Raw genomic sequence first — 15,615 nt, 5'->3', positions numbered from 1 at the left:
GAAAAAGATTAAACCAATTCTACATACACTTTTTCAGAAAACAGAAAAGGGATCAAAGCCCAACTCATTTTATAAGGCTAGCATAATGCTGACACTAGACAAAAAATAAAAATCACAGACCATTAATTGAGGCACAAAAATCTTTAACAAAATTTTAGCAAATTAAATCCAATACTATATAAAAACGTATACCATGAGCCACCATAGTTTATCACAATAATGCATTTTTGGTTTAACACTTAAAAATCAATCCGTGTAACACATCATATTAACAGATTAAAGAAGAAAATGCTCAGGATCAGTCCAACAGACACAGAAAAGATATTTGACAAAATCCAATAGACATCCATGATACAAATTCTCCACACACTAGAAGAGTAAAGAACTTTATCAAATAACTGAGGACAAATACAAAAAGCTAAAACCAATATAATACTTAAAGGCAAAAGACTGAATTATTTTCTCCTGAGAAGAGTAAGGCAAGAATGCTTGATATCACCACTTTCTAGTCAACACTATACTGGAATAAAGCAAGAAAAAGAGGCGTAAAGCATAAAGATCAGAAATAAAGAAGTAAAACCTCTTATTTGTGGAACATGATCATTTGTGTAGAAAATTCCAGAATCTAAAAAACAACTACATTATTAGAAGAAATGAATTTAACAAGATTACAGGATACAAAGCTGATATAAAAAAAAATCAAGTATATTCTTACATATTAGCAGCAGACAATTAGGAAATAAAAGTTTGCTTTAAATCCCACCCATGGGGAGATGGATATTGGTATATATTAATACTTATATATCTCTTTCCCACCAAAATGGGAAAATAAAGAAAGATGACCACACAGAATCTGGGAAATAGAAGGTCCACCAAAGGAAAAAGCCCAAGAGAATCCCCAAGACAGTGGTAAAAAGAAGTTCCAAAATGGCAGCTCCCCAGAGGCTAGAAAGCAAGCAGCTCAGAACCAACAGGACACAGAACCCCGAAAGAGACAGTGCCAAGAGAAAACCAGAACTGAAGAATTCTCTAATCTGTTTTACCCTTTGAGTTGTTATAGTTCTGTAAGAATATTTAGAACAAAATTATTGTTTGATAAATAGAAAGCTCACCAAATAAAATGGTCTTTCTCTATTGGAGAAAAGGTTGGAGAAAGAAATTATAATCACTGAAAACTCTGTGGCCACTGTCATCAACATTCAAATGATAATACTATAAATACTGAATGATGGCTTGACCAAAACTTAGGTAAAATTATCATTGAGAGGATGAGAAAAGGGAAGCAGGAGGAGCCAAATCCTTATCTTGTATAGGAAGAAGTCAAAATATAATGTTTGCAATTGAAAACTACAGGCTATAGGAGTGAAAATATATTACTTAGATATATGGCAGTGAATGTCACTAGAAACAGCAAAAAAAAAAAAAAAAAAAACCTTTCAAAACGGTTGCCTCAGAGAGAGAAGCAGGAAGCATACAGCATAGGAATTTTTCTTTCAAAGCTTTGTATTACTATTTACTTACAATTTAAACCAGGCATGACCACTTTACTAAAAGTAAAAATTAAAAAGAATATACTTTAGATTTCTGTGAAAACTTTGTTTAAATGTAAACTTCATACCACAGTCAGTTTCTGTCTTAATAAAACTATAGATTTATAAAAAATAATAATAAATACAATAAATAAAAATCTATAGTGTGCAACCTTGAAGGCTCTATCAATAAAACATGTAAGAGTATATAAATAATTACAAAAAATTAAAACTCTTACTTATAAATTGAAGAATGAATCATTCAATAAAAGCATTTAGTAAAAGACTACAAAAACAGTCCTATATCAAATATCTCCAGTTTCCTGATAAATACTGCAAATGGCAGTTAAGTAAAAAAATTTTGTCAAAAATACTGACATCATTCTAAAGAATATACAATATGCCCATGGGATCTTCTAAACATGATCACAGGCATTCTATTTCAGTTCTTTAGCTGTCTGCAATAACACGAAGTACTTTCAAATACTACACAAGAGCTCCAAAGACCAGTTCCTTGCGTTCATAGCAGAGCTGCCCTGAATGAACACTACCAGTCATTTCAAACAGAACGACTCTCAACTCCACTCCAGCCAGTGTGCAGAGGGTGAATTAAGTCTAAGGATTTTTTTTTTAACTTCTGGTAGGGACATTTCATTATGTTGCTCAGGCTGGTCTTGAACTCCTGGCCTCAAGCAATCCTCCTGCCTCAGCCTCCCAAAGTGCTAGGATTACAGGCATGAGCCACTGAGCCCAACTAGGGTTTCGTTTTAAATAGCTTTCAAATCACAAAGATATCAGGAAGGAAGAAGAGGGGAGAAAAAATATAAAATTTTGAAAAGTATATACATTTTTAAACACTGGTAACTTTTTTTTTTTTTTTGGAGACAGAGTCTCACTCTGTCACCCAAGGTGGAGTCCAGTGACGTGATCTCAGCTCACTGCAACCTCTGCCTCCCGGGTTCAAGTGATTTTCCTGCCTCAGCCTCCTGGGTTCAAGCAATTCTCCCGCCTCAGCCTCCCGGGTAGCTGGGATTATAGGCGCCAGCCACCACACCCAGCTAATTTGCTTTTATTTTTAGTAGAAACGGGATTTCACCATGTTGGCCAGGCTAGTGTCAAACTCCTGACTTCAAGTGATCTGCCCACCTCAGCCTCCCAAAGTCCTAGGATTACAGTCGTGAGCTACCGCACCCATCCAACACTGGTTCACTTTTTTTCTTTTTTTTTTTTTTGAGACGGAGTCTTGCTCTGTCGCACAAGCTGGAGTGCAGTGGCACGACCTCGGCTTGCAACCTCCACCTCCCGGGTTCAAGTGATTCTCCTGCCTCAGCCTCCCAAGTAGCTGGGACTACAGGCACGTACCACCACGCCTGGCTAATTTTTTGTATTTTTAGTAGACACGGGGTTTCACCGTGTTAGCCAGGATGGTCTCAATCTCCTGACCTTGTGATCCGCCTGCCTCGGCCTCCCAATGTGCTGGGATCACAGGCATAAGCCACTGCACCCGGCCCAACACTGGTAACATTTCAACCCATTCCGTTAGATGTTTGGCAGGAGATTATCTGGAAACTCTAAAATACTATTCACAGTTCCATCCAATCAGAAACATTTCAATTCAATGAAAAATGTTAATATCCCTAAGAAAACACTCAAGGGAACTCTAAAGATGTAGGCTCCATCCTCTGGAGCAATTTCTCACTGAAGATTTATGTGACCCAGGTACTTATTCCTGTGTTTGTAAAGCATAATCTGTGATTATGCAACTGAATATTACAGACACCCCAGGCCATTCTGTGTTTAAAAATAAGTGTTTATGGCTATAACCTGCCAAACAACCATAATACCACTTAACCTCGGTTCAACTACTGCTTGAATGGACTTGTTAGGATTACACTGAAATACAAACGCAAAATGAATACTAGGCCAAGGAATGTGATGTCAATACACTGAAAGAGGAAGAAAAATTCCTTACATAATGCTCCTTAGTCACTAGGACAGAATGTACATGAATATTTAAATTCTACGTACTGAAAATTTAAATGTAGAACACAGACAGAAATAGCGAATTGTAAATTTTGGAAAAAGAAGTAAATTCCTCTAAGAGGAATGTCATCTCAAAAAACAGCTCCTTGTAGATGGCAATGAAGTATAATGTTGTTTCTGAATCTATTCAAGTAAATTAATCTGGATATGGGAGAAAAAGAAGAAACTGAGAATTTTGTTTAAATGTATTGTTTAGAGCAGAATGCCCAAGGTTTTATTTGAATCTATGCATACTGATAGCAACTAGAAGTCATTACCACCCAATTGCTTCCTGGAAGCAGACTAACTCTGAGTGCACAAGTCTACACAGGAAGGTGAGCCAGCATACTCATTCTCTTCTGTCAGGCAATCACCCAGTATATACTGACCAAAAACATGTCCTTTAAAAAACTAAAACCACAAACGAGACAGTATCATAATATCTGAACTGTAGTTTCTCATATTTTCTAACCTCTTAATAAAATAAAGGGTTCAGCCAATAAGTCTCAGAGTTCATCAACAGATTTGTTTCAACCATTCAGCAATCATGTTAAACTTAAGATGCATTAAGGAGATCAAGTAAGGGTTAAGAGGCTGACACCATCACCTGGCCTCTAGACTATGCCACTTAGAACTGTTTTATTTTACCATTCAAGTGAAATGTGACACAAGAGTATACAAAGAATACATGTGAAACCATACCTTAGCTTAAACTCCAATTATATTGAACATTATTGAGAAATAACCATCCATAGCTCCTTAAAACACTCAATTATGCCTATAATAAAATAATAATAGATATTTTAATATGCTTTGAAGACTCTGGCCAGGCACGGTGTTGCAGGTCTGTAATCTCAGCACTTTGGGAGGCAGAGGTAGGTGGATCACTTGGGCTCAGGAGCTGAAGACCAGCCTGGACAACAGGGTGAAACCCTGCCCCAACCAAAACAAAACAAAACAAAAATTAGCCAGGTGTGGTGATACATGCCTGTAGTCCCAGCTACTCAGGAGGCTGAGGTGGGAGGATCACCTGAGCCCGGGAGGTCAAGGATGTAGTGAGCTGAGATCATACCACTGCACTCTAGCCTGGGTGACAAAGCAAGACTATGTCTCTAAAAAAATAAAAATAAAAATAAACTTTGAGGCTGCCTTCTGTTACTTTCATCAGTAGAGACAGACCATTTTAATCTTTCATCTTTCATGAATAAACAATCCATTACAGAAATATTCTCCTTATCATTACTCAAGGTAAGGCAAGCATTACTACAATTCCACCTCAAAATTCATTTTGATTACCACTGCCCAATGTTCTAACAAGTATTTCTTATTCACACTAATAATACTCAGGATAATGGCTGATTAAACATAAAGTGAACTACTTAGTCTAATAGTATGTCACCAATGAGAAAACAGCATTATTTATCAAGGTCTTCCTGTTATTTAATAAATAGAATTAAAGATCAACTTCCCCCATTTAGTAGCCTTTTTCACTCCAAAATACCATTCTTATTATTAAATTCATTAAGTATTTGCCTTTATCTTATAGTATTAATGTATATCGCTTTTATTATAAGTACTTTCTATAGAATAGATACTGCAGAGCCTGGACTATTTCTGCTTATGTTAAATTATTACTATATAAAAACAAGATATACAAATATAAATAACATAGAAACTAAACTGTAATGTCACAGACACAAGGTACCATTCCTGATTTGGCAAAATCCTGGGAGACTGTTGAGCATCACAGTTGGAAGCCAGACCTTTGAATCCTAGATTCATAACTGACCTTGGGCAAGCAAGTTGGCCTCTCTGATTCTCCATTTCTAAACGCTTCAACTTCACCTGAATAACACCCGCATGAAGAAATGAGATAATGTATGCTCTTAGTACATATATGTATAATAAGCTCTTAGTAGCCACCATAAATAAGTACTGCCCCTTACTGTTATGTTGGTGTTATTATTGAAGGGCAATTATACAGCAGTCACGCTAAAGGAGTTACACTTAAGCAATGCACACACCTGTCTTTAAAAGTCTATCCCAGTAGTGAAACAAGAGTACCACAAAAATAAAACAAACAAAATGTACAAAAAAACATAAAAGCTGTCCCAGAAAAGGTCTAGTATATTTTCTAACAACAACGAAAAAGTCTAAGTTCTATTCTGACTTGAGTAAAAAAGGTTTAAGATTTCACACAGAAGACATTTACTACTTAACCCCCAATACCCTGGAAATAAATCTTTTAATAAGAATTAATTAGTATTAATTAAAAAAAAAAAAAAAAAAGCAAGGCCGGCACGCTGGCTCATGCCTGTAGTCCCAGCACTTTGAGATGCTGAGGTGGGGGGATCACCTGAGGTGAGGAGTTCGAGACCAGCCTGGCCAACATGGTGAAACCCCATCTCTACTAAAAACACAAAAATTAGCCAGACATGGTGGTGGACGCCTGTAATCCCAGCTACTCAGGAGGCTGAGGCAGGAGAATCGCTTGAACCCCAGAGGCAGAGGTTGCAGTGAGCCAAGATGGCGCCATTGCACTCCAGTCTGAGAGACAAGAGCGAAACTGTCTCAAAAAAAAAAAAAAGCAATGAATGTTCATTAGCTTTTTTATAAAAGTGAAAAATTAGAAACAGGCTGAACGTCCATCCAATGGGAATATATGAAAAAATGTATACAGCTATTAAAAGATGAGAGAAGTTTATATATCCTTACATGGAATGATCGAAGACATGCTGTTAAGTTTAAAATAAAAAGGCACAAACACAGAAAGTATTACTATTTATGTTAAGACAACCAAAAAAAGTATGTCACATACATACATATTTATGCACTTAAATGCATACCAAAGGATTCAAAGTATGCAACTAACAGTGACCTCTGGGCATTATTCTGCATAATTCTGTGTTATTTGATGATTTCAGTGAGACCATATTTATATATTTCTTGTGTAACTTATAGATCCCAAGGAAAGTAAGCCAATAAATGCACTAGGTTAAAACTGAGTAAAAATAAGTTTTAAAAAGCACTTTATACTTTACAAAAATCCTTTAACATATTACTTAACTTGATCCCCACAATAAGCTTTAGAAATTACAGTAGTGTCCTTACTTTCAAAGACAGAACAGATTCAAGTAGTTATTAATCCACAGTTAATAAATGCAGACCCACATGCCTGTAATCCCAGCACTTTGGGAGGCCGAGGCGGGTGGATCACGAGGTCAGGAGATCGATACCATCTTGGCTAACACGGTGAAACCCATCTCTACTAAAAATACAAAAACAAAATTAGCCAGGCGTGGTGGCGGGCGCCTGTAGTCCCAGCTACTCGGGAGGCTGAGGCAGAAGAATGGTGTGAACCCAGGAGACGGAGCTTGCAGTGAGAGATCATGCCACTGCACTCCAGCCTGGGCGTCAGAGCGAGACTCCATCTCAAAAAAAAAATAAAATAAAACAAAATAATAAATGCAGAGCCAGAACAGAAACATGGTCCTGACTCTAAATTCAGCGTTTATGCTACAGCACCTCCAAAAACTGAAAACACTGGCATCTATACCAAGGCATTCTCTCTCTCTGCAGTGCTTCTGGTTCCTGTGAAAGTTCAAAGTGCAGAGGAAAAGGCAGTAGAATAGGAGTCAAAAGACCTGGATTCTAGTCTTGACTACACCACCACTAAGACTTCATGATAAGTCAAACTCCACAACAGTAATTATCTGTAGCTGCACAACAGATTCAACAGTGACGATTTTAAAAAATACTAACTACCCAGGCCTGACCTCTAGAGATTAAGACTTAAGTGGTCTGGGCTATCAGGACTTCTATTAAAGGCTCCCCAGGTTATTCGAGAACCACAGCTTTAAGACTTAGTAGCCTTGGCCAGGCACAGTGGCTCATGCCTGTAATCCCAGCACTTTGGAAGGCAGAGGCAGGAGGATGGCTTGAGCCCAAGGGTTCAAGACCAGCCTGGGCGAGATGGCAAAACCCCATCTCTACAAAAAAAAAAAAATTAACCAGGCATGTTGGCAGACAACTGTAGTCCCAGCTACTCAGGAGGCTGAGGTACGAGGATGGCTTGAGCCAGGGAGGTAGAGGGCGCAGTGAGCCGAGATCTCAACACTGCACGACAGCCTGGGCGACAGAGCCAGACCCTGCCAAAAAAAAGAAAAATACTTAATAGCCTTGCCTGATAAAAATAAAAGATGTTAAAAACCATGTGTGCCACATACTTCACATAGTTGAAATGAAGGAAGAATGCAATAATATATAAACAACAAAATGCCTTAGAAATGCAAAGGAATTATTATTAATTCAAACATGTACTAAACTTGTATGCTCCACTGGGATAGAGAGAAGCTGAGAAACTACCATGTCATCAAACAACTACTGAGCAGTGAGAAAAAGCACACAGATGACACAAAGGCAGTCATGACTAATAACCTCAGGGTCTCAAAGTGCCTATGGGCCACAGTGGAAAGAGGGCTTCAAAAAGGCCATGCAGAGGAGACTCTTGAGCTAGATTTTGGCATTATCGACAGTGGGGCACAGCACACGTAGGCAAGTAATTCAAGATGTTCTAGGCCCGGCAGGGTGGCTCATGCCTGTAATGGGATGAGCTGGGGCACTTTGGGAGGCTGAGGCAGGAGTCTTGCTTGAGCCCAGGAGTTCGAGACTAGCCTGTGCAACATGGTGAGACCCTGTTTCTACCAAAAAATAAATTAGCCAGGCATGTGATGTGGTCCCAGCTACTCAGGAGGCTGAGATGAGAGGATGGCTTGAGCCCAAAAGGTCAAGGCTGCAGTGAGCCGTGATCACGCTACTACACTCCAGCCTGGGCAACAAGAAAAAAAAATTGGCCTGGCATGGTGGCTCATGCCTGTAATCCCAGCACTTTGGGAAGCTAAGGCAGGTGGATCACTTGAAGGAAGGAATTCGAGACAAGCCTGGCCAACATTGGTGAAACCCATCCTCTACTAAAAATACAAAAACTAGCTGGGCATGGTAGCATGCGCCTATAGTCCTGGCTACTGGGGAGGCTGAGGCACGAGAATCGCTTGAGCCCAGGAGGCAGAGGTTGCAGTGAGCCAAGATCACACTACTGCAATCCAGCCTGGGCTACAGAGTGAGACTCTGTCTCAAAAAAAAAAAAAAAAAATTGATGTTCTGCTGGAATATGCAGATGATGTGCTGTAGGCCAGAGGTTCTCAGCAAGAGGTCTCAGGGCTCTGAGGAGTCTGCAAGGTCATAATTATTTTAATAATAAAACCAAGACACATAATCACCAAAAATTAGAAACAACCCAAATATCCTTTAACTGGTAAGTGCACAAACTGTGATATATTCATATACTGGGACAGGACTCAGCAATAAAAATAAAAATAAAAACAAATCAGTGACACACACAACACAACTGAATCTCAAATGTCTTATGTTAAATGAAAGTAGCCAGATTCAAAAGGCTACATACTGTAGGATTCCATTTATATGACAGTCATTAAATGGCCAGACTAAGGGTGGGACGAGAAAATAGGTCAGAGGGTGCAGGGGTTGGGGAGGGGAACATTTGGGAAAGATGGAAATGTTTCATATCTGCACTGTATTTACAACCATACGTGTTTACATTAAAAAGGTGGATTTCACTGAATATGAATTAAACCTTGATAAATCTAACTTTCAAAAATAACGTCATTTGCCTTTTTCACTCCCGTAAGAGTACAGTGTTTGCCAGAAGCCACATGACTGTGATGATGCCATCATTCTGCAACTAAGGAATGTGTGCTTGTATATTCTTAGGTTTTACATTTTCTCCATTTTAATACTTCTAATACAGTCAATAGTCATGAATGTAACAGACATAAACAAAAACTCTCCTGAGTCCTCAATAATTTTTTAACAGCGTAAAAGGTTTCTGAGACCTAAAGAGTTTCGGAACCACTGCTGTAGATAAGGAGGAGGCCCTGAAGTGTTCTAGCAAGGGAAACAGGAAAGAAGAACTGATGGAGAGAAACTAGTAAAGAAGTAATTACAGGATCTGATTAAGGCTGATCCCGGGACTAGAAAGAAAATAGGTCCACACATCATCTGTACCTTGTTATAAATTCCAAGCCTGTTTCTGGGCTGACACTTTGCTGGTGTATTCAAGTTTTGCAAACTAATTTCCGTTAACTGGTAATATGGTTAGGAAATTAAATCTGCTATAGGAGTCATCCTACAACACATTACTAATCAGTGATTTGTGGATTATTTACTCAGTTGCCAATGTCCCTCTTCAAAAGATGACAATCATTTAAAATTGACCTTTACACATTTTGAGCTTGAAAATTAAGCATCCTAAAGAGGCTCAAAAACTAACTTATAAGTGATTCAGTACCTCATGATCAATTAGGCAAATTAGGTAGCTGTTTAAAAAGCCAATGTGTTACTTCTCTAAAATATGTTTTCACTTGTATCCAGAAACACTACGACAATCTCAACTCAGCACAATTTTTTCTATGCAATGTGGTTTTCTGGATGGGAGGGGAGGGTGATTACGTTGTTTCTGTCTTTGTTTGGCATAGTTCCCTTTCCTCCTGGGGAAAACTCATTTCTAAATACAAGCTCTGTAAATGCCAAATTATTTCAAGTACAGATCTTTTTCTACAATCTTCTCATACCCAGAACTATTATAGTACTTTGGTATGCCACAGAGAGGTAGAGAAATTATTCTTAAAACCATCCACGTCTTTAAGCTTTAAGCAAACAGAAAACAGATTGACTGATGACAGCTTGATCAATCAATCACGGGATGAAGGTGATAAGTATCAGAAGAAAGGATAACCCTTTCCCAAAAAAGGTAAATACAGTTTTATAAGCCATTTTAAATGAGTGAGACTGTGCGTGTGTGTGTGTGCGTGCGTGCGTAACTGCCATTATATATTGCTTCTCTAATTGTTTTAAGTAATCAACCCCACTAACACCTCAGCTAATACCAAACAGATGGAAATCTGTCTGGATAATTCAAGTTGCCACCTTTCAAAAAATTCACCTATACTTCTATTTACAGAAGCCTGAGAAACTCCAGACTCCTGCAAAACTATCTGTGAATTATTAAGATAAAGTGAAATTACATCTTTACCTGAAAATATAGTCCTTTGATTCTACTTTTCATAAAAATCTTGGAAATTAGACTACAGTCAACACTACAGGATATTTTAACTGGAAATTTCACCTGAAGATTGAAAAGGGGGAAATAATTAATCTGAAATACATGCAAAGATTGAAAAGGGGGAAATAATTAATTTGAGATACATGTACAATGCAGATAAAAATATCAATTTGATCAAAATGAAATTTCCGTAAATTTGTTAAAGCCAAATGGTTTCTGCAGGAAACCTGTTTTCTGTGACTCAAATCCAAAATGGAAAACGTGGGTGGTTCTTCCTGTCTCACCATTAGAGTCAGCCAATTGGCTGGTGAAGCTTTCACACAACTTCAGCTCAAACCCCAGCCTTCCATCTGCTTTAACACTGCCATACCTTAGTGGAATGAAAGAGGAATAAAGGCTTTCTCTAGCCTCAAAGGAAGTCTTTCACAGGGAACCTTTGGTTTATTCTATCTACACCATACTTGATCAAACTGCCCATTTTTTAAAACTTCAAATCCAAAAGATGTGAAAAATTGTAAGAGCTAAATCACAAAATAATTCAAGGACATTAAAGCTATCTCTGACTGTGGAGCTGATTTCTAAAAAAAACAGCAAACTCATCTCTCAAGTACAAAACTCCAGTGGCAACACACATGCTGGCTCCAGCCCATTACCTTGACCACAGCGGCATCTCTTCCCCAGCCACACAGCACTCACCATTTGCCATGACGGGCCGCCAACAGAGACCACATTTGAACTTCTAAACATGTGACTCTGCCAGAATGGAGTATGAATCCAATATTTCTGTAGGGTATGTCTGCATATCAACCTAAAGCTACTAAATTAGCTAGTGTGACACATTTAACTGAAAATATCACACCCAACAGTATGCCTTCAGTGAGAAAAGACCACTAGTACATGATACTAGCTAGCATGGTAAAACAATTGTGCATACACTGCTGCCCAACTGAATCCTAAATCCTTAAAGCACTGGAAAACCTGCTAGTGCAAGACAATAAAAATTCAGGCAGCTGCTTCCAATGGTGACGTAGGACCCCACATGGCAAACTGCTCAGCGGTAGCTACTGTCCAGTTCCTAAAGATTCCAGGCCCACTTAAAAATCCTCAGGTCTCAAGGGGCTTTGTTCTCAAAAACTGCTAAAAGGCTCATACAGTTCACCCTGCGTAGTAGAAAAAGGCCCTTGACAGGCCACCACTGACTGCACAGCAAGTTCTTACGTAATGAGTTATCTGGTAGTCACATAGGAGAACATGTTGACCAGGTTCTCAGATAGTCATCTCAAGGGAACTGTTGTTACATGGAGCCATTGAAATGTGAAATACACACACACTATTTGTAAATGTGAATTTTAGAAAGTATCTGTATGGAAGCACTAAACATATCATGAACAAATACAGACCATAAACCTGTAGAACCAAAAAAGACCCAATACCCCATTACCACTGTAATACTCTTAATTTTACCGATAAAATTAAGTGAAAACCTCCTGACTGCCAGCCCAGTGTTCCTAATAGTACACCTGCTTTCTTATCAACTGTGAAAACTACATTTTGGAGTATACCAAAATTGAGTTACAACTCAGTTGCATGATAAATATCTCATTTAACCATGGGTTGCAAAAGCATAATTTACATAAAAGATCAAGAAGTAAAAACTTTTATCATATCCCTAGTCAAGGGGGAAGGGTACAGTGAGGTTTGCTGTCTTTCTCCATACCAGTATAACTTTATCCTCAGGAAAAAATATATATATAAACTATATATACAAATCATCTCTCTTTTCAAAAACTGCTGCCAAAGCCAGTACATCTAGCAAAAAGACACAAAATATGATGTCTTACTACCCTTACAAAGAATGGCATAAATAACAATCCTTTCTTAAGGTTTAAAATATTTTCTAAGTTATTTTGACTGTGCTATCATTAATTTCCTCTAATGCAATTTTAGAACAGATCAAGTAGATACATTTCTTCATTTCAGCTTCTTTAAAACTTTGATTTGCTGGGCCGGGCACGGTGGCTCACGCTTGTAATCCCAGCCCTTCGGGAGGCCGAGGCAGGCGGATCACAAGATAAGGAAATCGAGACCACGGTGACACCCCGTCTCTACTAAAAATACAAAAAATTAGCCAGGCGTGGTGGCGGGCGCCTGTTGTCCCAGCTACTCGGAGAGGCTGAGGCAGGAGAATGGCGTGAACCCGGGAGGCAGAGCTTGCAGCAAGCCGAGATCGCGCCACTGCACTCCAGCCTGGGTGAGAGAGCGAGACTCCGTCTCAAAAAAAAAAAAAAAAAAACTTTTATTTGCTGACACTTCTTCTAAGACAATAATCAACAATGATCTCTCATTCTGTTCATTTTCTCAACTTCCAAAAGGCAATTCCTCAAGTAAGCACATTTTTGCAAGACTAAAATAATGCACATACTTACACACATAAAAAGAGAAAGACATAAATACTTTGTATAGGATGAAATAACTGCGTGACTTTTGAAATTTTTAAGATAAAATGCAGACCTCAAAACAAGTTCATAATTGCTCCCTGGGTTATCTCCAAAGACAGTCTTGTACATTCGTCTCCTATTGATACTTCAGTGAAAATCTGTCACAAAAATTCGTCCCAACTCTGCTGTTAACTAGCCGTGTGATAGATACTGGGCAGGTCATGTAAGCTTTGGACTTAGGCTCATATAAAAAGTTGACATATCTGATTTCTATAGTATTTTCTAGGTTTCTTAATATCTTCCTAAGACATTATCATCTTTATTGTCACTGAATTCTAAAGGTCAAATATATCTTTAGATAATAAAAATAAACCATTTATAAACTACCTTACGCCCTAGAACTCAATAGAAGACTACCTTCAGCTTATCTGAAACCTTTAGAACATTATAAGCTTTATCTTCATTAAATGTTATCGCTTTGTCTCATGTTTTAGCATTTTGTAAAAAGTTTAGATTAGTAGAAATGTACTCTCACATCTAGATGACCCCGAAGCACCGTTCAACTCTCAAAAGATGGGAGATCTTGATGCCTTCACTTCCCTCCTCATCCATCCTCCATCACCACAGTACCCTCATACCCTGAAACTCAACTTTTTGGGCCACAATGTTGACAACAAAAACCTTTTAAACCATTCATGTTAAAAACCAGCTACATGTCCAAGTCTGTATCTGAGAATCTCTATATGTATTTTTATCACTTAGTACTCTAGATTTTAATATATAAAGAACCAGTTCCATTGATAATATCTGCATAATCTCATGACTCTTCATCTGAATCCGAGTTCCCTGTTTATTGCCAAACAAGCAAGGAGGTTCCAGAAAACTGTATACAACACAACTCATGCACTTGGCTTCTTTATATACCAACTGACGATTTTGCCATCCTCAATTAAGTCAATTAAAAAAACAACCAGTAGGACTGAGAATCTGTCATTTTACCAGTAGGAATCCCAAAAAGTAGCTGCTTTTGCCAAGTTCATTCATTCAACACATTTATTATCTACTATGTGGCAGGCACTTTTTATTTTTCATCCTGGGGATATATAAACAGACAAAAGTCCCTGCCTTCATATGCTCTACTGAAGAAGATGACACACCATAAATAGAAACCATAATAGACAAATTATATGGAGGAGATGTACATATAAGGTGTATTAGTCTGTTCTCATGCTGCTAATAACGACATACCCGAGACTGGGTAATTTATAAAGAAAAAGAGATTTAGTGGATTCACAGTTCCACATGGCTGGGGAGGCCACACAATCACGGCGGAAGGTGAAGGAAGAGCAAAGTGACATCTTACATGGCGGTAGGCAAGAGAGCGTGTGCAGGGGAACTGCCCTTTATAAAACCATCAGATCTCGTGAGACTTATTCACTATCATGAGAACAGCACAGGAAAAACCTGTACCCATGATTCAGTTACCTCCCACTGGGTCCCTCCCACAATACGTGGGGAATATGGGAACCTCAATTCAAGATGAGATTTGGGTGGGTACACAACCAAACCACACCGTAAGGTCAGAGGGGATACATGCTTGATATGGTTTAGATCTGTGTCCCCACCCAAATCTCAAGTTCAATTTTAATTCCCAGTGTTAGAGGTGGGGCCTGGTGGAAGGTGACTGGATTTTAGGGGTAGATCCTTCATGAATGATTTAGCACCATCCCTTTGGTGCTGTTCTCAAGTTCTCACAAGATCTGGTTATCTAAAAGTGTATAGCACCTTCCCACTCTCTCTCTTCCTCTTGCTCCAGCCATGCAAGACGTGCCTGCTTCCCTCTGCCATGACTGAAGGTTTCCTGAGGCCTCCCCAGAAGCTGTCATGCTTCCTGTACAGCCTGTGGAACCGTGAATCAATTAAATCTCTTTCTTTATAAATTACCCAGTCTCAGGTATTTATTTATACTAGTGCAAGAATTGACTAATACAGTGCTATTATAAAGAAAAAGGACAGGCTGTTAAGAGAAAGGGATTCAGGAATGAAAGGAGGGCAGGTGGGCTGCAGTCTTAAACAGGATGGGGTCAGGGTAAGACTCACTACAAAGGCAGTGTCTGAGCAAAGACATGAAGGAGATGATGAAGTAAGCCAGACTGAAGTTTCCTAGTAATTCTTAACTTGTACCGACTATACACGTAATGGCAAATGCTTTAGCAAAAGAGTTATGTATGAGCAAATTTATAAACAACCCAGAAGACTAAAATAGAAGAGAGCTGTGTGTAAACCCCCTTCGTTTTTGCAGCTTATTTTACCAAGTGAAACTTACAACTTCAATTAGGTATGCTTGGTGTGTTTTTACCCCAAGTGTTGTTTTGAACAAAATTCTTACTTCTGTGATTCATTTTCCTCAAAATTCAAAAATAAATGTCCCACTATTCATTTGAAACATGAAAGAGCACCAGTGTTGGCCAGGCACAGTCGCTCA

At 38.6% G+C, this 15,615-nt stretch overlaps 1 protein-coding gene across 9 annotated transcripts in view; it reads right to left on the bottom strand.

Annotated features, from left to right (window-relative positions):
- The window catches only part of SIPA1L1 (signal induced proliferation associated 1 like 1), a 433,967-nt gene that overhangs the window by 378,020 nt on the left and 40,332 nt on the right, over nucleotides 1-15,615 (bottom strand). The window contains exon 1 of one of the 9 annotated variants that reach the window (XM_030812826.1): nucleotides 5,341-5,413. The exons of the other annotated variants lie outside the window; for them this stretch is intronic. The gene's annotated coding sequence lies outside the window, so the exon portion shown is untranslated. Of the gene's footprint in view, nucleotides 1-5,340; nucleotides 5,414-15,615 lie in introns of those variants that run through there. 9 annotated transcript variants of the gene reach the window in all.

This window comes from Nomascus leucogenys, chromosome 1a, assembly GCF_006542625.1.
Source record: "Nomascus leucogenys isolate Asia chromosome 1a, Asia_NLE_v1, whole genome shotgun sequence".
In the NCBI taxonomy this organism is placed as follows: domain Eukaryota; kingdom Metazoa; phylum Chordata; class Mammalia; order Primates; family Hylobatidae; genus Nomascus; species Nomascus leucogenys.
Note: the sequence above shows the minus strand (reverse complement) of the source record. Positions and strands in the feature narration are given on the sequence as shown.